This window comes from Balaenoptera physalus (genome assembly GCF_965194825.1).
Source record: "Balaenoptera physalus genome assembly, chromosome: 19".
NCBI lineage: Eukaryota > Metazoa > Chordata > Mammalia > Artiodactyla > Balaenopteridae > Balaenoptera > Balaenoptera physalus.
In genome coordinates, this window is record NC_138900.1 from 65,613,200 (window position 1) to 65,635,277 (window position 22,078).

A 22,078-nucleotide genomic window follows, 5' to 3' on the forward strand; every position below is an offset into this window, starting at 1 on the left:
TCTGAAGCAGCTGTCGAGCTCTGTCCTGAGGCCTTTATGTGCACAATCTCTTTCATTTTGAAATGAACCTGGGAGCTGGGGATTACCGTGTCCAGTTCACCAGTGGCATTTTACTAGTGCGCTCCCCGGGTCGCAAAGCTAATCCTTGGCAAAGTATCAGACCCAAGCACACCTGTCTTTAAAGCTCGTAGCTGCTCTTCAGTATCACCTGACCGGGTGTGAAAGCAGTGGGCCTACAGGGCAAACACCCCCTCACCTCTTAAAGTGAAGGACACAGGCAGGGAACACACCGCCTATCCAACAGCATCCTGTATGAGGTTCTCAGTCAGGTCTGCACATCAGAACCATCCAGGGAGCTTAACAAAATGTGCTTCCCAGACTCCACTCCCAGAGATGCTAGGGCATTTGGCCTGGGTGGGTTGCATGACCACCTGGTGATTCTAACGCGGAATAACCATTGACCTCATCTGGTCCAGCATTGGTCTAGTAGGCTGGTTCTCGACTGGGGGCAATCTTACCCCCTGGGGCAGTTGGCAATGTCTGGAGACAGTCTGGGTTGTCATAACCAGGGGAGGGGTGCTAACGGCATCTAGGGTGTTGAGGGATGCTGTTGGACAGCCTACAAAGCACAGAACTGCCCCTCACAATGGAGAATTATCCGACTCTATAGCCCTGAGGTTTGAGAAACCCCGTATATTCCCTTTGTGAGATCTCCACACCCAAAGAACAGAGCTAGTGGCAAAGACACATTTCCAACTTCTTCCCATCTCTCTGGGATTTTCAAGCTAAAGGGCCATAGAATGCTTCTTGACCAGGGATGTATATTTGGCTCTTCTAGACCAGTGAGCCAAAAAAGAGTAACTTAACAATTTTAGTAGCCACCTTAAAAAAGAAAAATGGAAAGGAAACAGGTAAAGTTCATTTTAGGGAATCTATTTTTTTTAACCCCACCTATCCAAGACATTATCATTTCAGTGTGAACTTAATATAAAAAATTATCGACATGCTTTACATCTTTCTGGCACCAAGTCTTGGAAATCCGGTGTGTATCCTGCGCTAATGGCACATCTTAATTGAGATGAGCCGCATTTCTTGAACTCAAGAGTGATGCGTACGTACTTAGCCGCAGCCCCGCTGGACGGCACAGCTTCAGATTCTCTTTGGTTGCCCTTTCACTTTTATAGAACTCTGCAGCTCTTTAGATTACTTATCCCAACTGCAGTTAGGTCATTATTTGCCCAATGATGAGTTTCGCATCCGTCCCTCCCCACGATGCGATGTGCTCCATGAGGGCAAAGGTTACGTCACTTTCTGTTCTGCCCCTTTTTTCCTATCTGTCCAGCCTAGTGCCTGCCACTTAGAAGGCGTCCAAAAAAATGTCTGTTAACGGGATTGCACTTTTTCCACACCTGACCCTCCTGTCAGAGCGGGCGTCCCTCAGCTTGCTGTAACCCAGTGCTTGGTGCATAACAGTGAATATCTGTAGGACAATCATGTGAAGGCATTTGTCCGACTCCTGATGCTTCTTTCCAAACAGACTGTTCTCTACTCCATTACTCACTCAGCCCAGGACGGGCGGGTGGTGGGGCTTATCAGACGGGTAAACATGCGTAGAGCTAGGCAGGCATCCAGGGTCCCAGCCCGGCTTTTCCCCCCTGGGAGTGAGCTGCCCTCTATTTTGCTCTCAAGGGTCTGCCCACTCCCCACCCCAACTATGGGGTGGAGGCTGCGAGAGTCCAGAGGGCCCACTGACTAGCGGGCAAGTCTGTTGCTCACCACGGATACAACCCACAGTCTCCAGCTGAGCTTTCAAAATAAATGTTTTTGACTTCTCTCGGCCCAATCCTGTCATTTCCCAAAGGTTCAGAATTCAGGCAATCTCCTGGTTTTCTGGCGAGGACCCCACCGAGGAGCAGGGAGGGGAAGTGAATTCCCCAGGGCACAGAGTTACATAGTGGAGGGTCCCGGGGGGCGCCCGGCTCCCAGTCTGGAGGGCAGGGAGGCTTAGGCTGCAGCTCATGAGAAAAATGCCTGTCTCGACTCTGGACGCGCCTCTGTAGGCAAAGACCTCCCCGAAGAATCAAAGAGGAGGGCGGTCTTTACAGCACTGTGCACCAGACCCAGGGGTTCCATACTTAATCTCCGCGACTTCCCAGAGGGGCAGGGAGAAGGCTCAAGCTGCAGGCGTGACCTCTGGATTTATGGGTTGGCGAGTGAGTCGTATCCCATTCCCCTCTGGCGAGAGGACGCTCCCTGGAAGCTGGCGTTGTGTGGGTGGGGGCGGGGAGGGCTAGGCGCAAGGAGGTGGAGTGGCAGCTGGGGGCTGTGAGAAACAGGAAGAGCCCTTCGAGCTCCATTAGGAGCAAGCGGTTGTCGTTCCCAGCGACCGAAATTCTCCACGGGCCCCATAATTCATACCGCAGAGCCGAGCCTGAGATCAGCTCCAAGAAGCTGCACTCGGTACGACCGCACGATTAGGACGTGCGTGTGTGTAGTTGCGTGTGCGTGGGTGCGTGGGTGCGTGTGCGTGGGTACGTGTGTGTGGGTACGTGTGCGTGGGTGCGTGTGGCAAAGCTGGAAGGCAGAAAGAGACTTTGGGGGGAGGGAGAATCTCCATCACTGACTCTCCCTCTGTCCCCAGATCGCGGGGATACCCGCGCCAGCACCCAGCACAGCTTCATGAGGCTCATAAGGATCCCTTCGGCGTCTCCCAGTGCTTCCCAGGACTCTGTTTTCATTAGCAAAGCAATATGTAATAATAGTTGTTAAAATAATTGTATTTCTGTTTTTACATCTGTAAAGATTAAGTTAAACAGTATGAAGCCCATTAAAGTATTTCATGACACGCTGCCGTGAACTGCCCTTCATTCCCTCTGCTACTATTATTCCAGAGTAAACTTCTGAGATCGGGCGGCTGCCACGAAGGGTTATTTATAGCGGCTCATTCATCAATAAAAAACTTCAAAAGGAATCTGTTACTCTTCTATTGGGAAGCCAAAGAAAACTCACATAAAGACAGCCCTGTTAAGAAACAAAGCGGAGCGACCGCAGGACATTTTGTTAAGTAAAATCCTGATTTCTAACAAATACCATGTCGCAAAAAGAGATTGCTGGCAACGTGAATCCATTTAAGCAACTGGGTTCCCATTGGATAGTTAAAATAAGCTGTTAAACAGTTGTATTTACGTTGGCTTCAAAGGCCCCGAGTCTCCTCTTTGGGTTCTAAAAGCGTAAGAGGTCTGTGATCCTGACATAGCGAAGCAAGCCTTTTTTTCATCTTAAGAAAGCGCAGGGGACGGACACATCCCTGCGCCTATGGGTTATGGTTTGATCTACGGTTTTCTTGGCTCTTGGCGTGAAACTGGACTGGGGATTGGAATAGAGTCTCCCATGGTGGGAAGACCATTTATTGAGCACGTACTGTGTTCCTGGTACTGCCCCGTCGAAGCAGGTGTTACTGGCTCCATTTTGCAGATGGGAAAACCACGGTTGAGGGAGGTTGAGCCCATTACCCATCACACTGGGCCATCTGTAGGATCCCGTCTTTGGTGGCATCTTAGAATTGTAGCGATTGGTTTGGTATTGGATCCTGAAGCGTGATGAGATGCAGCCGTCTGCACGTTCACGAGCAAAACGACCACAAAGGCCAACCCCAAAATGTCAGTGGAGACACGCAGACAACTGGAGCCCTGGCATTTCGTTGTGTTTCTGCGCCTTGACACCAGACAGGTTCTGGGAGGCATGAGGCTGGGCTGTAGAAAGGAAACTGCCTTTGAAGGACTCTGTTATGGAGACATCTTGTCCTTCTGGAGGTGGAGGCTGGAGGGTGGGTGACGACACAGTCTGGAGCCTCCGTTATTGTCGGGCAGCTAGCAAGTGCTGGGAACTCTGCCAAGCGAGAGCAGCAGAGGCCTCTGTCATTTATTTTTTCCAGCCTCGTGATGTAAATACCAACAACAGGCCCATTTTACAGATGAGGGGATCGAGGCTCAGTAATCGAATTTGCTCACGGTTACCCAGCTGGGAGGACACAGAGCCGGGCTTGGGCTCTGCGCTGAGGTCAGGGCGGGGGCGGCCTCTCCTTGGCTAACAGGAGTGGGAAGCTTTGGATTCAGACAGGCCCGTGGTGACTGGTCACGCAGCTTGTCCACTGCTCAGAGCTGGCCGAGGGGCCGAGCTAAGGCTGAACATCCAGCCCGTGCGACTTGGAGCAGACGCGCCTTCTGGGTTCCAGGTGGCCCGGGAACCAGGCCTATCTAGACTGGAAATCTGGCTTTGCTCCTTGTTAGCAAGTTATTCAGCCTCTTGGAGCCTCAGATTTCTCATCCCTCAAATGGGGTAATGACATCAGGGCGGTGGTGAGGATGGAGTGGGGTGAGGTCGTTTATCTGCAGGGACTGGCACAGCGTTAACAACCACAACAGTGGACGTTGACCGCACGCGTCCCCTGGGCCAGACCAACGCCGACAGCCTTCGTGTAGAAATGCATGCAGTCCCGCCAACCGCACGCTCAGACGGGAGCTATGAGCATCCTCGTTTTACAGACGAGCCAGCTGGGCCACAGAGGGGTTCGTTAGCTCACTCAGCATCGCACGGCTCTACGTGGGATGCAGGCCGGCCCTGAGTCCATTCTCTCACCGCTCTTCCCATCCACCTCTTTAGCAGGTCCTCCGTGAATATGACGGATTAGGTGCCACCCCGTAGATAGCACTGACATGCATGCCGAGAACTGGTGCTTATTCTAGGAACGTGGGGGCCACTGATGCACGTTTGCACCCCTCTCAGGACTCCATCCACAAGGATTCTCATGGTTAGTTGTGCTCTAGAATGTTTTCTGGTTGTGCAGCACGTGATCTGAGATGCGGCCTGTGTGTGGCCTGGGAATCGGGAAGCTTGGCGCCCACCCCCCTGCATTGCTGCTGTGTATCCCGACACGTGACCCCAGGGGGCCCTGTGCCCTCAGCACTCAGTTTCCTCACCTGTAATAAAAAGGAGTTGGCTCCAGGGCTGGCTGAGGGCTGCTCCGTTGTCACCCGCTTTGAGTGTCCACATTTGAGTGCAGAGGGACCCCTGAGTGCATGCCTGACCACAGACCTCCCTCTAGAGGGACTTGAAGAACACGTACTCGGTTTCTGTCCAGAGTCTGAGGGAGGGGCCCCATCTCAGACACAGAGCTGAGACTACATTACTTTCTTTTGCTGAGCGCCATTTGGGTTCCCCACAGATGGCTACAGGGTGGGTTTGGAGGGAGTCTCTAATTCGGGGTGGGGACCTGAACAGAATGGAAATGCTGCCTTTTGCAATTTCCTTTAATTTCCTTTAAGGCAGTTATCAAGAAGAACGGCGGCTACAAAGACCAGAACCCCTTTATGGCACCGTTAGCCGGAGCTTCAGCTCACAGCTTTCCGGTGTGTGGAGGGGAGGCCTGTCCTCGTTGGATGGAGAAGAAGCTAACAGCCACCCTGGCGTGGCGTGCCCAACTTGTTCAGCAGATCCTTTCCCAAGATCCGCTGTTAGCACTGGATGAATTCAGCTGCATTTTGGATTTGCCAACCATCTCACACTGTTTTTAAAATGCTTGGGGTTTGATAAAACTGAAAAAGATATTTGCCAAACTCCATTCCCCTTCATTTTTTAAACCCATGTGGATTTTAAGGGGAATTTAATCCATATGTTTCTGATTCATTTGCTCTTAACTCATCAAAACCTTGTTTCAAAAAAGCTATTTGATGTCCAAGGAGCTTTTGGAGTTGGGTTTTAAATCTTTTAAAGTCCTCCCTTCCTGGCTTTGAAATGAGATGTTGCCGTCTGCCAAGCATAAATGAGCTCCCTAGCTGAAAAAAGGTTCATGTTTGGTTCACAATTAGAGAACTGTGAATTCTCAGTGGGCTGTGAAATGGGCAAAACCTGCCTCCTTTGAAGACCGGTCAGGACCCCCTCCCCTAAAGCCAGGACCAGGGTCCCACCGCCTCTGTGTCCAGGAGTCATGCCACTGGCTGGGTGACGGACAAGAATGATGGGTCCTTTTACTTTAGCACCTTGATTCTATCAGCCCAGAGAAGGGCAGCCTGGAAGACGCTGAGGACTGGGCTCCCCACATTTTAGGAGACTATAACTTAGGAGGGACTTAATGTTTACAAGGCCTGATTTACTTTAAACTTTTTATAACGGAACCTTTAAAACATATACAAGAGTAGAGAATGTCCTCATGTACTACTCACCAAGCTTCAGCCCTTATCAGCTCAGGATCAACCTTGACTTTGAGATGAATCCTGGATTTTCTATCATTTCATTCTTCTCTATTTCTGTCCATATCTCTAGAACATAAGGAAAGACTCCTTAAAAGTTCACAATACCTTGATCACAAATTGGCAATAAATTCCTAAATGTCATAAAAATCCTGATTAATTTCCCCCTATTTTCTCATAAGTTTTAAAAATTGGGTTCTTTGAACCACGATCTAAAAGAAGCCATACATTGCATTTGGTGGCTTTTAGTCCTTTGGTTTCTCCCTTCTTTTTTTCTTTTGGCAATTTACTTGTTGAAGAAATAGGTCATTTATCATGTGGCATTACCCACATTTTGGATTTTTCTGATTACATTCTTGTATTTAACAAGTTTCTCTTCCCCTAAAAATGCAATTTTTTAAGGTTTATGTTTTTGAAAAACTTCATAGAGTCAATTCTAGTAGAACAATATTTTACATTTTGATAGGCTTAATATTTCCCTTTTTGTACCTTGAAATATTCCCTTTGGTCCTATATTTAACTCCATTCTCTGAGTATTACTCCCCCCCCCCCATCTCTCTCTCTCTCTCGCTCTCACACACACACACACACATACACGTACATTTTTGTTTTACTTATTTTGTGCCACAGTTACAAGACATCAAATGCTGCAGTGGCAGGACCCTGTTCCATTATGTACTAAGACCCGGAAGGAATAAGGGGGCAGGAAAAAGCAGAGATATCCTGAAAATGAACACACAACCATAATAAACACGCTTTTCCATATTTGATTTTGAGTGTTAACATGTCATGAGTCACCCAGTGAGAAAGCTTTCCCCCTTTCCATTCTCCTCCGCGCCATCTGATGGCATCAAGGAGAGTCTCAGTCGGTGGGGCCGTGGTCTTTCTTCCCTCTAACACCTGCCAATCTTCTCATGTAAGTAAGGCAGATCAAGGCCTGGGGGTGGAGCCGTGGCCAGGTAACAATATCTAGCTAGGGCTGAACAGCATTGCTTTGCTTTTCTTGTACCTGCTTTTGTTTACAATCTACATATCAAGAGATACGGATTGTCCATCGTCAGCCATACTTCAAAGTTTACTTTGAAAGTAAAAAGCGAGAGTCGACTTAAAGGAAAACATTAATGAAATCGTGGAACAGTGGTCTGTGCTTTGGTAAGCCTCACACTCCCGGCGCTGGCTGATGTTGGGCAAGCAGTGCAGGGGAAGAGGGAGATCTGGGGGAGGCAGCGAGAAACTCTGGGTCCTTTTCCTCCCCTTCTTCGTAATCTAACCAGTAAATGCAGGCAGCCACTGCACCTCCCTGCAGGCTGTCTCCCCCGTGGAGTGGGACGTAATCCCTGCCCCGAAGCTCGGCCTCACCTCCCAGGGTTCTGGTGGAGGAACAAAGAGATGAGGAAAGTGATGCCTTGTAAACAATAATCATTACGCATAATTTAATCGTCTATTTCGCACCCCTCCAGACACCATTTCTTCTCTCTTCTCCTCTCCCCCTTCTTCAATAGTCCTTACCCTCTCTTCTTGATGCCCCCATTCACTCACCATCCTTCTGGAACTATAACAGGAGGAAAAGCAGGTGGTTGGGTAGAGACTAAAAAAACCCCCCACAAATCGTTGTCTGAGGGACTAGAAATAATCGGGGCTGGCGGCCCAGGATTCCTCCAGTAGTTACGTCTGCATCAGACTCCACCCCTGGGCCACAGTGATTGGGCCCAGCTTCGGACATGTGACTCCTGTTGGGCCAATCAGAGTCTACCACAGGGTTTTTCCTCACTGGAGCTGGGAAGCACGTGCTCTTTCTCTGAGAAAGATGGGAGCCTGGAGGTGCCTGCAAATGTGGTTCCCACCTTTGGTGGGTGGACAGAGCTGACCCGAAAGTCACCCAGTGAGAAGGTTTCCCCCTTTTCAGTTCTCTCCCACACCATCCGACTATATCAAGGAGGAGAATGTCAGTTTGGTGGTTTCTTTTTTCTTGGAATAAAAAAGAGAAAATGTCAGGGGTGGGAGGGGAGAACAGCCTTTGAGTCTCTGAGGCTCACTCTGCCCCAGATATTTGATTAGAGGAACCGAAAAACTCTTAAGCCAATTTACTTAAGCCAGAGTGTGTTGTGTTTTTGTCACCTGCGACCAAAAGAGTCCTAATGAAATACATCTGTTAAAATTACATTTAAAAGCATGTATTGGACAAACAGGATGTCTGCAAACAGATTTGGGACTGGTCTAATTGCTTTGCGATGGCCAAGCTGAATTGCTTCAGAGGGAGAAGTTGTAGTCCTAGACTAGGTATCTGAATCCAAGCGTCCTCAGCATCATCGTTGCTAACAGCTGGCTTCCTGTGATAGACTTCCAGCTAGCACCTTGCATTTTGATAACCTTACCGAGTATTTTCATATTTACCCCTTTTTCTCAGCACGTCCCTTTGATATGGTCCAGAATGACTGATTGATTAATTTGACCAAGCAATGTTTGCTGAGCACCTTCAATGAGCGGGGCACCCGGGTGGAATGGCAAAGATGTGAGATGGAGTTTCTGTAGCCAAGCAGGTGATACTCAAGAACCATCCATTTGATAAAGAAATGGAGGCACTGAGCAAGGTTAAGCGACCTACTCCAGGAGTCTTAGGTCTTTCGGATGGAAATGGGACCTTTTAACTGCCCAGCCCGGGCCCCTGAACCGCAGCCTGCTGCCTGTTTCACAGTGTTTGAAAGAGGCTCACTCTCTTTCCACCACTCAGCTGTGCCAGAGGTGTCTCTGGGCCCCTGCGCTCCCGACTGGGGAGTGAAGGATTGCATACCGAGGCCTCAGACTTGCAGCTGATGGCTGGGGGCATGAGAGCTTGGCCGTTTTCTTTGGTTCAAAGAAACATATTTTAAAACACACTGTATCTCACAGATCTTATCCTTGGTAGCACTCTCAGCAGCCTAGTGTCTGTTGCCTTACACCTGGCCCATGTCAGTGACTCTGATTATCTTCCTGGCCCTTGTAGACTTTTGAGTTTGCATCACAAGGTGGTCTCTTAGGTAGTTTCCAGTCTTGATATTTCTATGATTATATCTTACTCTTAAAAAAAAAAATATATATATATATATGTACAATATCCATAAAATTCTAGACATGTGGACACTCTTTTGATCACTTCTCAGGTTATGATTTGGAATATTTCTGTCACCCAGAAAGTCCCCTTGTGCCCTTTCCCAGTCGATACCCCTCGCCCTAGAGATAACTGCCCTTTTGACTTCTGTAACCATCAGTTAGTTTCATCTGTTCTCGACCGTTGTGTAAGTTGATTCAAACAGCATGTGCTCCTGTGTCCGCCTTCCTTCCCTCGGTGCTATGATGCAGACTCATTCACGGGGTTGTGTGTGGCAGTGGTTGGTCCATTTTCGCTGCTGTGTAATATTCCCCTAGATGAAGAAACCACGACCTCTTCATCCTGCTGCTGGTGGGAGCTTGGGTTGTTTGAAGTTCTTGACTGTTGGGAGTAACTGTGAGTGTTCCTGCACATGCCTTCTTGTAGAACACAATCCTAGATTCGACTGGGGATATACTCAGGAAAAGAAATTGCTTGGTCATGGGCTGTGTGCCCTTTGAGCTCTGTCCCTCCGGACAGTGTCCCAGCGAGACAGAACTCTTGTTCCTCTACTTCTTAACTCTTTGCAGAGGGGCTGCATTTACACACGTCTTCCTCTCCCAATACGTGGTGAGCACCTGGCACGCAGTAGGTGTTCAGGTAATGCGGTTCCTTTTTGGAGAATGAATACTGATCAAATCCCCCCTCCCATCATACCACCATCACAGTCACCGCCAGCACCCTGTTCACCGTCATGAGTGACATTCGAGCACTGCCCGCTATGGACCTGATCTCTAATCTCCACGAAGCCCTGAAAGGCTGGCATCATCTTGCCCACTTCGCAGATGATGAAGCTGAGGCCCAGCAGAGCTAATCACTCTGCCCGAAGGGTCCCAAGTGGAGCTGGGATGCAGGTCTGCCCAAGGCCCATGTGCTGTCACTGTGCGGTCTCCTGTGAACATCTCCTCCGCCTCTGGCACCCCCGCAACCCACTTCCCAGGCGGCTCCCAGTACTTGTCTGTTCCTGTGGAACAGTTTGCAGGGACCAGTGCATTTCTAGCCAGTTCGGTTCCCCTGGGAGGTCTCTAGGGTCTACGGTCTGTTTATAAATGGCCCCTGGGCCTTTTCCTTTACTGTCCATTATTGACAAATAAATGGCTGACTCACAAGAGTAAAAATATACTTCTGGTTTAGAGTTGTGTAGAGTTATTAAAAGTTTGTTGTGTCTACTCAGATGGTACAGCCACTGCCCGAGGACAAGGCAGCTGATGTGACTGTAGGACCAGCACAGATAAATGTTCCCTCTCCTGACTCAGTCACGGCCATATGTTGTGGGTCATGGTGACAAGGCCCACAAGGTTCTAGGGGTCCTTCCCCTCTGGGCTTTGGGTGGAGCAGGAGAGCACTGCATCTGGAGCCGGGAGACCTGGGTTGATGCCACAGCTCTGTCGTTTTCCGGTTATGTGACCCTGGCCAAGTCACCTCCTTAAGCCTTTCCTCCACCCCTGTTGGAAAGTGGGAATCATATAGCTTGCCTCCCGGGGTTGGTAGGAGGTGTGAGCAAACACTATTTCAAACGAGTTGCCAGAGTGACCATTTAGGGATAGAAAGGGTTGGCCTGATATGAGCTCGGAGAGGAGGGCTGTGGCCAGGGGCGCCCTCAGGCGGGGCTCAGGAGCTTGCCCTGGGAAGCCGTTGGATGTTCAGGCAGGGTGAGGGCGCGAGGGCAGGGCACTGGCAGCCTCTCCTGCAGCAGAGGTGGCCGCTGGCCCTGCCAGGAAGCTGCCCCAGAGGCTGGAGAAAGAGCCGTGCTTAGTTCAAAACTACCCCGCGGTCAGGCGCCCATCTGCCACGAACTTCCGCAGTGCTTCAGCTCCCTCAGTGGGCAAACATCTGATGCTTCGAAAGAGAGGCAGGATTCACTATGCAAGGAACGTAGTAAGTACTGAAGACAGGAAGAGATCGCAGATACATTTACCAGTGAGCCGGCAGATACATTTACCAGTGAGCCGGCAAATACAGGCCCGCTGCTCAGGCCTTTCCCACCCAGCACGCTTCTCCTGAACCTCTGAGCCTCCAGCGAGCCCTGCAGGCTGCACCGCCGGCTCGGAGTTGACGCACGTTGAGCGCTCCTCTCTGCCTCCCAGCCCTGGTCCCCAGAAGCTTACCCGCCGCCGGGCTGTGCTCAAGGGATGGGCTTTGGCAACCGTGGTGAGACAGTATTTAACATTTCCGAGACAGAAATGGCCATCCGAAAAGGCTAAAATGATATGTTTTGGCCCCGTCTCTAACCTTTGGAAGGATGCCCAGCTTCCGACAGTCTCTGACGCTGTTTTGGGGGAGGAAACCTTATGTTGAGGAAAAGCACATTGCTTTTCTTCAAGGTTCTAGTCGCTCTTTTCAAAACTCCCATTTCAGGGACCCCAGATGCCGTGTCCCATCGTATTCTTCACTGCCTGACAGTGGGGCATCCCCTGGACTCCCAGGTGGTCAGAGCCTAGACATCTGTTCCAGAAAGGCTTAAAGAGGAAAAAGTCTTCTAAGAAAAAACTACTCCTACATACAAAACACTCATGGTTCCTTCCAAGAAAACATGCTCCCACAGTGATTTGAAAAAATTACCCAGTTAAATCCTTTTATCAGGAAGGGATTTATCCCCCAGTGACCAACTCGTAGAAAACAGACGTGTGCCATGATTCACAGAATGAACCCTGGTTTCCATCACTCGGCTCTTACAGACATTGTTGCCAACATCCCATTTAAAGTCCTACTTAGGGTTAAGGCTCCACGCTCACAATGCAGGGGGCACGGGTTCAGTCCCTGGTGGGGAACTAAGATCCCACAGGCTGCACGGTGTGGCCAAAAAAAAAAAAAAAAAGGGAAAAAGAAGAATTAAAGTCCTACTTAGAATCTTTGAATCTGAATCAGATACAAAACATGGTTTGATTTGGGAATAATAATAATCAAAAGAAACCCAGCACCATATTATTTAAAAGGCAATTGGTTGAATCCATTGAAAAATCAATGCTAATGGGTTATTTATAAGAATAACTACTTACTTGTTTTTCTTTTACCATTCTTAATGGTTTTTTTGTTTGTTTGTTTGTGTGGTGTTTTTAATGACTGAAAATTGTTTCCTGGATTAGTGTCGTATTTGACATGAAAATAAACATTTTTGATTTGAACCACCAGATGACTCAAATTAGTGGAGGGAAGTAAGATTTGGCCTTGTCCGGCTCCTGGGAAATCTTGAGTCACTATCTGAATCTGGGTTTCAGTTTTTCCATTTGTAACACAAGTGATTTGGAAGGAGTCACCCCTCTAGTGCTTCTACAAAAGGGGCAGAGATTTACAGACGATTGCCTAGAACAGCACTGTCCAAAAGAACTTTCTGCAGCGACGGGAATGTTCTCTAATAGAATATACATGTGCGTGGTCTCCCATATGGTGGCCACCAAGCACTTATAATGTGGAGACGGCAATTGAGGAGCTGCATTTTAAATTTGCTTCAATTGTAACTCCTTTACATCTAAGTAGCCGCATGGCTGGTGGCCCTGGTTCTGGGCTGTGAGGATTCAAGGAGCGAGTCTGCAAACTGGTGACCCTGACAGAGTGTCTTCCCCATGGGCCACTGTTTTCTCCTCAGAAAAAGAGATGTTTGGGTAGATGCAAGCTTCTTAAAATTTTCCACCAGAGTTCACTGTCACAGTCAGGGTCCAGTTAGGAAAACTGAAGCAATACTAGGTATTTCAAAGGGAAGGGACTGGGTGTAGGGCATTAGGGAATCAAACCTTCAGAGAGCCTGGTGGAGGGATGTCAGGAGAGGTTGTATCCAGCTTGCAGGTTTGTCACTGTGAGTGGAATTCAAAGACTTGACGGGCTGGTGCTGTTGCCCAGAGGTCAGAAAACTGCAGGAAAGCCTTGCTGACAGGGCTGCCTTGTGGGCCCGAGCAGGGGAACACAGAGGCAGCTACAAAAACATGCATTTGCCAAATGCGTCCTCTGTGGCTGCCAGAGAAACACGGGTGGCTTCTGCCTTCCAAACCTTGTGTGAGAGCTTGTCGTCTGTGGAGAAGCGTAGTTCCCTGTCTTCCAGCCCTGTGGTACACGAGGCGGGAATCCATGTCCACTGCCCCAAAACATGTCCAGCGAGTGCTCCTAACATCACAGGAAGGTGAACAAGTGTCCCCCCCTCGCCCACGTCAGACACTGGAGGAGTACAGTGCAGGGTGGCCCGGCCCCAGGACAAGATCGACAGTTGTTGTTTTGCCCGCTCAGTACAGGCACACCTTGTTTTACTGCACTTTGCTTTATCTCACTTCCAGATTTTTACAAATTGCTGGTTTGTGGCAACCCTGAATCAGGCAAGTCCATCGGCGCCATTTTTCCAACAGCATTTGCTTACTTCATGTCTCTGTGTCACATTTTGGTAATTCTCACAGTATTTCAAACGTTTTCATTGTTATTATATTTGTTATGGTGATTTGTGATCAGTGACCGTAGATGTTACTACTATGACTCGGTGAAGGTTCATGGTTAGCCTTTTTTAGCAACAAGTTTTTAAAAAATTAAGGTATGTACATTGTGTTTTAGACATAATGCTACTGCACACTTAATGAACCACGGTGTAGTGTAAACATAACTTTTATATATACTGGGAAACCAAAAAATTTCTCTGACTGGGGCAGCTCAGGGAAATAGGATGCAAGCCTGGCACTCAGGCAGGCATTCTGCCTCCATGAGGGCAGCTCCTGCCTGAGACTACAGCCAACGTCATCCAGTGTTACGAGGGAGAGGTGTGGGCCCCACAGGGCTGTGTATAGGTCTGGGTTTGTAAACAGCCTGGTGGGGCTTCAGCTGGCAGCCACAATCATTTCAGAATCTTTCTGTGGTAAACAAGTTCCAGCGACTGGGCTCTTAGCTTCTTCCTCGTGTTCATGGGTCCACCAGGGTTCCTGATTGAGCGTGTGTCTTTCTGCCTTGTTACTATGAGCCCACGTCCTGGCCTGATGCTCTATCCTTCCCAGGCTTGGGGCTCTGTTTGACTTTTCTCAGTCCTTCCAGGCTCTGGGCTCCTGTCCCTGAATCCAGCATCACAGAAGACCCTGCAAGGTGCACCCAAACCTCACTGCCTCTGGCGTCTGTCCTCCTACTGCTGGGCTGGGACCCTGCCCACCTGCTGGAGCTCCTGGTCCCTGGCCACCTGCTGCGCAGCACCACGCTCTCAGATTCTACAGCCCCACCTGCGTCACCCAGCATCCAGCCACCGAAAGTCATTCTGCTTCCCAACCCCAGCAAACCTTCCCAGAGGCTTTGTTTGATCCATTTCATCAACAGCTCCCAGCTGACATTTACATTACTCCTTCCAGACCTGTGCCAGCCAGGCGAATGGAGAAACTGAGCCACAGAGTCTGAATTGTCCAAAACCTTCCATGTCCCCAACAAATCTTTTACCAACAGCCATTTGGAGCCCAGACGCCTTAGAAGTCATTGCAGACAGGCAGCTTCCATCAATTCCACAATAAACATTTAGCCAAGAGAAAAAACTACCTTAAATCTCAAATGATGTGAGAGTGACGTGAAGCCCAGGATGTGGGCATTGAGTCCACGCTGAGCAGAAAATCTCCCTTCCTCCCGAGTGGACCCACCTTGGCTTCAGAAGAGCCATTTCAGCTCAAGCATCACAGTGGCTCACCGCAGAAAGGGCCATCCTTGGTGTCCTCTGTACTAAAACGACAAAATGGTTCGGGTACATTTAGGTCATTTGGGAGTTGGAGTCATGGACAGAAGCAGACCGTGGGGGTCAGGGCTTGGTCCAGGCAGGTTGGGGGACGGGTCTGGAGGGTTAGTGATGGGCTGAAATTGAGCGGGGCTCGGGCTGTTTGTGGTTGTCAGCCCCCAGAGGGGAACCAGTGGCATTGTTGGCCTGCTTTGCACGCCGGGCACAAGGAAAGGGGCAGCTGGGGGTGGAATTTGGGGAGAGACACTGGAACATGCACTGAAACTTGAAGAGGAAATGCCAGATGCAGACCTGGAGCCGCCCTGGACATAGTGAGTCTAACTCGGGAAGCCAATAAACAGTAAGATGTTCGCGGGCGGGTTAACAAAAGCTGCCTTCGTGGTGAAGGAGTAGGAGGGAGCAGCTGACTAACGCTCCTCGCCACGCAGGACGCGGGGTCTGGGAGCCCAGGGACTCTTAGCTCGCTGCCCTCACAAGAGCTGCACCTATTCTCAGACTCCCTAACACAGCGCCCGCCGTCCAGAAGAACGGTCTGCTACAACGGAACGTTCCAGAACCTCACTGTCCCAGGTGGTTGACACGTGTGGCTCTTAGAGCACTGAAATGGGGCTGGTGTGACTGAGGAACGGAATTTTCAGTCTCGTCGAGCACAAACCCCTGCCTCGTTCATCTGTCCCTCTGCCCGGAGTGAGCGTCTGGCGGACAGCAAACCTGCGCTGCACGGCGCTCTGGCTTCAGTCTTCTCTCTCCTGCTATTTGCTGGGTCCTGGAGATCCCAGAGGTAAGTGGAGGCTGCTCTCTCCTCAGCATATATACATAAAATTCATGAAGGAATTCGACTGGCCAGGCCTGGCCATGGGTCTACTCTCTGTACAGGACCATCTTCACACCTGAAACATGAACAATAATTCTTCAAAATAATAAGATATCCAGTTACTGCTCAACATTTCCCAGTTGCCATATCTACATCTATCTATATTATCTGTCATCCATTTCTACCCACCCATCCCTATCATCTATCATCTATCTACCTATCTACGATCTATCATCTATCTATACATCTATCATCTATCTATTTTCTATCATCTATTTATCAATCATCTATCTATTTATCTATGTATCTATCATCTATATATCTATCATCTATTTATCTATCTATCATCTATCTATATATCTATCATCTATCTGTCTATCACCTATCTATCAATCACCTACCTATGTATCTATCATCTATCTACCTATCAATCATCTATCTATCTATCATCTATCTATCTATCAGTCACCTATCTATCATCTATCTATCATCTATCTAACAATCACCTATCTGTCATCTATCTATCATCTATCTATCTATCACCTATCTATCAATCACCTATCTATGTATCTATCATCTATCTACCTATCATCTATCTATCAGTCACCTATCTATCATCTATCTGTCTACCATCTACATATATCTCTGTCTCTATTGCCTGTTTATTCATCCATCTGTCTAGCCCATCATCTACCTGCATCCATGCATCCGAGGCAGGGTGCAGCAGCGCCCACACACGCATGTGACATCAGGGCCTCCGCTCTTCACTGCGCGGCCAATTCTCTCATCACCTGGTCAGTGACACGGACAGAATCAGGGGCCTTCCTCCCAGTCCAGTGCTGCTTTCTACCCCCCACGCTAGCTCAGCCCCCGGGTCACGTCTGGCCAGCTCCCCAGCTGACAACCGTCAGCCCTGCCCTCCTGTCTCCCCGTCGGTCGCCAAGGATGCGCTCGCTGAGCGTGGAGCGTGGAGCTGGCAGCCACACAATCTGATACTACTCCGTCTCGGGCAGACTTCAGCACTTCGTCATCCTCCCAGTCCTGGCGCCCACGTGCGGCCCAGCCCACTGCCAAGCGGGGCTGTCAGGCCCCACAGTGGGGTCTCGCACGCTCGGACACGGCCAGGCCATGTCGAGACAATCCTGAGCATCCAGGCAAGCACCCCAGGTCTGGTCAGACTGGATTCAGCCCGACTTCCCGGAGGCCCTCGGCCCATCTGGGCTCTGACATCCCTGGGCGCTCTTTTCAGGGCACACAGCTCTAGAAAGCAGCCCTTTTCTGCTGAGACTGGAAGCCTGGGGGCGGTGCTGTCACAGCTGAAAAACAGATTTCCATCGGGAGCATTTAGATGTTTTCTGAAAAGTTGAAAATACGTTTTCTTTTTATTTCTCCATTTTCCAACCTGACCTCACAATCCTACCTATTCCTTAACACCTATTTCATTCAAGCCAGCACAAATCAAAATAATAATATTTATCATGTGCACATAATGCCTCTTTGTACCTCACAAAGACCTTAGAGGGATCCTTATCATTCCTATTTTACACAGATGAAGAAGGGAGCCCAGAGAGGTTAAGTCACTTGCCCAAGGTCACACAGCAGGGCTGGGGTTTGAGCCTAAGTCTTTTGATTCCAAAGCTTGGAAGGAACTGATTGTCCATCAGACTGGTTTCTTCCTGGATGGCAAGGCCTTGGGGTACCCAGGGGCATGAGAAGGGCAGAGCCAGGGGGCAGAGCCTGGCAGGATCCCCAAGGATGCTATGGGGACAAGGACCCTCTCCATGTGGCGGACGGGCCCAGTCCCAGAGTGGCCCTCCTGTTTCACTGATTTCTCTCTCTCTCCCTCTCCAGAAAGTACTCCAGGTTCTGTAAGAACTGCGTTTTCTCATGATGCTTCCTCATGCTTCTCAGCCCAGGTGAATAAAAGTTGGGTGTCATCTGCCCACCAGACCACCTGGCCAAGTCTAAGTCCCATTCAAGGCCCCCAGGACACACACACCGTCCCTATTTTATAGATAGGGAAACTGAGGCTCAGAGAACAAAGGAACTCATCCACGGCCCCACGGCTGTGGGATTCGAAGCCGGGTGTTTGCACCCCTTGACCCAAGCACATTAGAATCAAGGGCACAGTTTCAGGAAAATACGGAATGCTGCCTCTGGGACCCGGGAACTCACGTTCAATTCCCCTGGGATGGGGTCTAAAAGCTCCCCAGGTAATTATTGTGTTCAGCCAGGGTTTAAAACTTGATGTTCCAAGTGGGGTCCCTGGATGAGCAGTATCACCTGCGAGCTTGTAGAAATGCAGAGTCTCAGGCTCCACCCAGACCCAGTTGTTTTGAAAACAATATTTTTTCCTATTGCCTTGGGCACTGGAATCACCCTTAGAAACAACCAGTCCTCCTGCCCCACCTACCACACCCCTGGGTTCTGACTTAATTGGTCAGGCTGTGACCTGCACACTGGGAGGGTTAAAACCCTCCAGGTGGCTCCAATGAGTTGCAAAGTTGGGGCACCCTAGTTGAGAATCTCTGCTAAATTAGACTTCTGAGAACTAGGTGGTTCTCAGAGTACCTCTTTGGGGTAAAGGACTCTTTCTTTAGTGTAAATAACATTTGTATTTATTGACTGAGCAAATGAAAAAAGTCACGACAAAAAGGAGGGTTTATCAATAAGAAAATGTTAACTTTGGGGAACACATTTTTGGAACACTGGGATAATGAATTGTAGAATCAATAAACAAGTTACTGTTGGTGGGAATGTAAATTGGTGCAGCCATTATAGAAAACAGTATAGAGGTTCCTCAAAAAACTAAAAATAGAGCTACCATATGATCCAGCAATCCCACTCCTGGGCATATATCTGGAGAAAACTCTAATTCAAAAAGATACATGTACCCGTATGTTCACAGCAGCACTATTCACAATAGTCAAGACGTGGAAGCAACCCAAATGTCCATCAACAGAGGAATGGATAAAGAAGATGTAGTACATATATGCAATGGAATACTACTCAGCCATAAAAAAAAGAATGAAATAATGCCATTTGCAGCAACATGGATGGACCCAGAGATTATCAAACTAAGTGAAGTCAGTCAGAAAGAGAGGCAAATACCATATGCTATTACTTATATGTGGAATCTAAAATACAACACAAATGAACTTATCTGCAAAGCGGAAACAGACTCACAGACATAGGGAACAGACTTGTGGTTGCCAAGGGGGAGGGGGGTGTTGCAGAGGGATGGACTGGGAGTTTGGGATTAACAGATGCAAACTATTACATATAGAATGGATAAACAACAAGGTCCTAATGTATAGCACAGGGAACTATATTCAATATCCTGTGATAAACCATAATGGAAAAGAATATGAACAAGGATATATACGTATGTATGTATAACTGAATCACTTTGCTCTGCGGCAGAAATTAACACAACATTGTAAATCAACTACACTTCAACAACAACAACAAAAATAAACAAGGCTAGAATAGAATAGAAAATTCCAGACCATATCGGGGGTAGCAGGAATGTTGTTCTGGTTATGCCGGGGTGAGGTGTAAAGCATGTTTCTCATCGTGCATGTGGTACAGACAGGTGGATCTCAGAGGCCTGGGGGCTCTCGCGAGAGTGAGATGTGGTCCTGCCAAATTGTACTGGGGCCCCGGACTGGGAGAGAGATGAGGTTAAGTCCCCTGGAGGTGAAAGGTCGAGCCAGCAGATTGATTAATCAGTGGCTGGGGAGAGGGTCATGAGCTGACTGCAGGCCACTCCCCACCACCGCTGCCAGGATTCCAGGCTTTTCCCAAAAGGGTAGTCTCCTCGTTCCGAGGCTGGCCCATGGGTTACACTCGGAGGGCAGGAAGCAGAGCCTCAGCGTCTCGGGCTGGGAGCTCCTTTGGGGAACAGGGCTGCTAGGGTTCCGTGCGAATGCCATGAGATGATGCACAGCAGACGCTGAGCATGGCGGTGTCTGGGGCGCCTGGCATAAGCCTTGGGTGACAGCAGCCTTTGGACGACGGGGCGTGCTGTCCCAAGCCTCCTGAGGGGTCCAAGGAGAGTCAGCTATGGGGCAGGAAAAGTCCAGTTCCCAGGGTGCCCTCTGAAGCCCGAGACAGAGGCTGGTCTGGGCGGGAGATGCCAGAGGGCTCGCCTGTGTTCCCAGGCCGAGATCCCCAGGGCGTCCATGGCCTCTTTTGATCTGGCTTCTCCTCTGGAGCCTCCTGTCAGGGAACCAAATCACTCTCCGACCCTGGCAGCTCCCCTGCTGCATGTCTTTCCACTGTGGGCTGGAATCCTGACTTTTCGGCCTCTTTAAAGGCATGGGCCCCCTGCTCCCCACATCTGCCACTCACTTCTGTAGAGGCCGTGCTGCTGGCGTGGACGGCTGAGCGGGAGCCCCCACCCGCGGCCCCGGGGACAGGCGCCTTCCCAGAGCCCCAGGGGCCTCTTGCCAGGTGACTTCAATTTGCTGTGACCCTGTACAAAGCATCACTTCGTGTGAATAGTATGTGCCCCTGGTGACATTTTAATTACCGACCTGGGTCCAAGAGAAGCTCGGCGCACCCTGCAGGCCTGATTAGACCCACCGTCTCTACTCACCCCACACCCTCCCAGCCGCCCTCCCCCCACGCCTTTCGGCCCCTAAAGATGCTGGGAAGAGCCGAGCTCAAGCCCTGTGACTGGTGTGTGAAGTTGACACACGACAGGGCCCGGCCCGACTGTTGGGTGCCGCGCTGGGCAGACGCCAGGCACCCGCTGATCTCTGACCCTCACACCTGGCAGGGGATCCCCAGAAGCCTACTCTGGGAGAAGAATCCAAGTACAGCCCTTTCTCTGGACTCGCTCTGGTCATCACTGCAACGTAACAAATAACCCCGAAACTTAGCGGCTTAAGACAGCGGTGTCTTTTCTTTTGCTTATGAGTCTGCGATTGGGCAGGGCTTGTGGGGACCCCTCGTCTCTGCTTCATTTTGTCGGAGGCCTTGTCTCCATGATGGGAACTGGGGCAGTGGGGTGAGGCATCTCCCTCTGCACGTAGGTGCTCTCACTGGGCCACGAGGAAGCCGCCTTTCCTACAGGGTGGCTCAGGGGCCGGCTCAGGTGTTCTGAGAGCCCACGGGGGAAGCTGCAAGCCCTCCTGTGGCCTAGTCTAGAAGTCACCCGTGTCACCTCCCAGTATTCTACTGGTCATCTAGAACCAGCCGCGATTCAATGAGGGCCACACAAAACATGGGCTGCTACCGTGTGCCCAGCTCTGGGCTAGGTGTGGGGATACAGCCACGAACAAACTAGAGGAGGATCAACCCTAAATGGAAAAAGATACACCGTATCAAGTGGCAAAAAGCGCTGGGAAGGCAAAAGCAGGGCCAGGGAACAGAGAGTGACTGGGGGTGGGGCGGGGTGGGTACAGGGGGCAGTGATGTCACACAGGGGCACGGGACAGCCTCTCAGAGGAGTGGCATTTGAGCAAGGTCAGAGGCACGTGAGGATGGGGGGTGTCTTGGGAAGAGGGGATGGAACGGCCAGTGCAAAGGTCCCGAGGCAGCTGTCTGTGTGTGCAGACGGTTGGCGTGTTGCAGCAGAGTAGGCAGGGGGTCGGGGGGTGGTATGTGGAGGACAGGAGGGTGGGGGTGGGCGAGGGGAGCAGGGTTTGTGGGATCTTGCAAAGACTTCATTAATTCCAAGTGAAGTGGGAAACCACTGGAGGGTTTTGAGCAGGCAAACAGCATCTGACTTAGGTTTTAAAAGAATCCCTGCAGCTCAAGTGCGGGAAGGAGGGTGCAGGGCGCTAGGAGGGAAGCATGGAGACCAGGTAACTACATTCTCCCCTTTCCAGGTGAGGAGGCTTAGAGATGCAGAGAGAGAGAGAGAGGTTTCCACGGCTGTTCCTCTGCCTGCAGCACCCCAGCCCTTTCCCCTGCTGGCCACGCTCACCCATCAGCAACAGCTTGAATCTCTGTGACTCCCCAGATCCCCGACTTCGGATGTCCTGGACAGCGTCTGCCTTGCTCCCCTTTCCCCGCCGCGTCCCTAGCTCAGGGCAGACTTAGCATCGAATCGAACAGATGAAAGGGCTGGGCACAGTGGCCTGAGCTCAAAGGCTCAGGCCGTCCACAGCCCCACCAACCTGGAAAGTAATGACACAGGTGAGAAGGAGCCCAGGAGCAGGTGAGGTGGGCTTGTCCCAACACGGAGGACTAAGCAAGAT

General features: G+C 50.1%; 2 protein-coding genes across 2 annotated transcripts in view; both read right to left on the reverse strand.

The window, feature by feature from the left end:
- MTHFSD (methenyltetrahydrofolate synthetase domain containing) overlaps positions 1–22,078 on the reverse strand; it is a 305,628-nt gene that overhangs the window by 60,161 nt on the left and 223,389 nt on the right. The window lies entirely within an intron of this gene.
- Positions 21,710–22,078, reverse strand: part of LOC309648402 (uncharacterized protein C16orf95 homolog) — a 487,317-nt gene continuing 486,948 nt past the window's right edge. The window contains exon 26 of the mRNA XM_082436948.1: positions 21,710–21,997. The gene's annotated coding sequence lies outside the window, so the exon portion shown is untranslated. The remainder of the gene's footprint in view (positions 21,998–22,078) is intronic.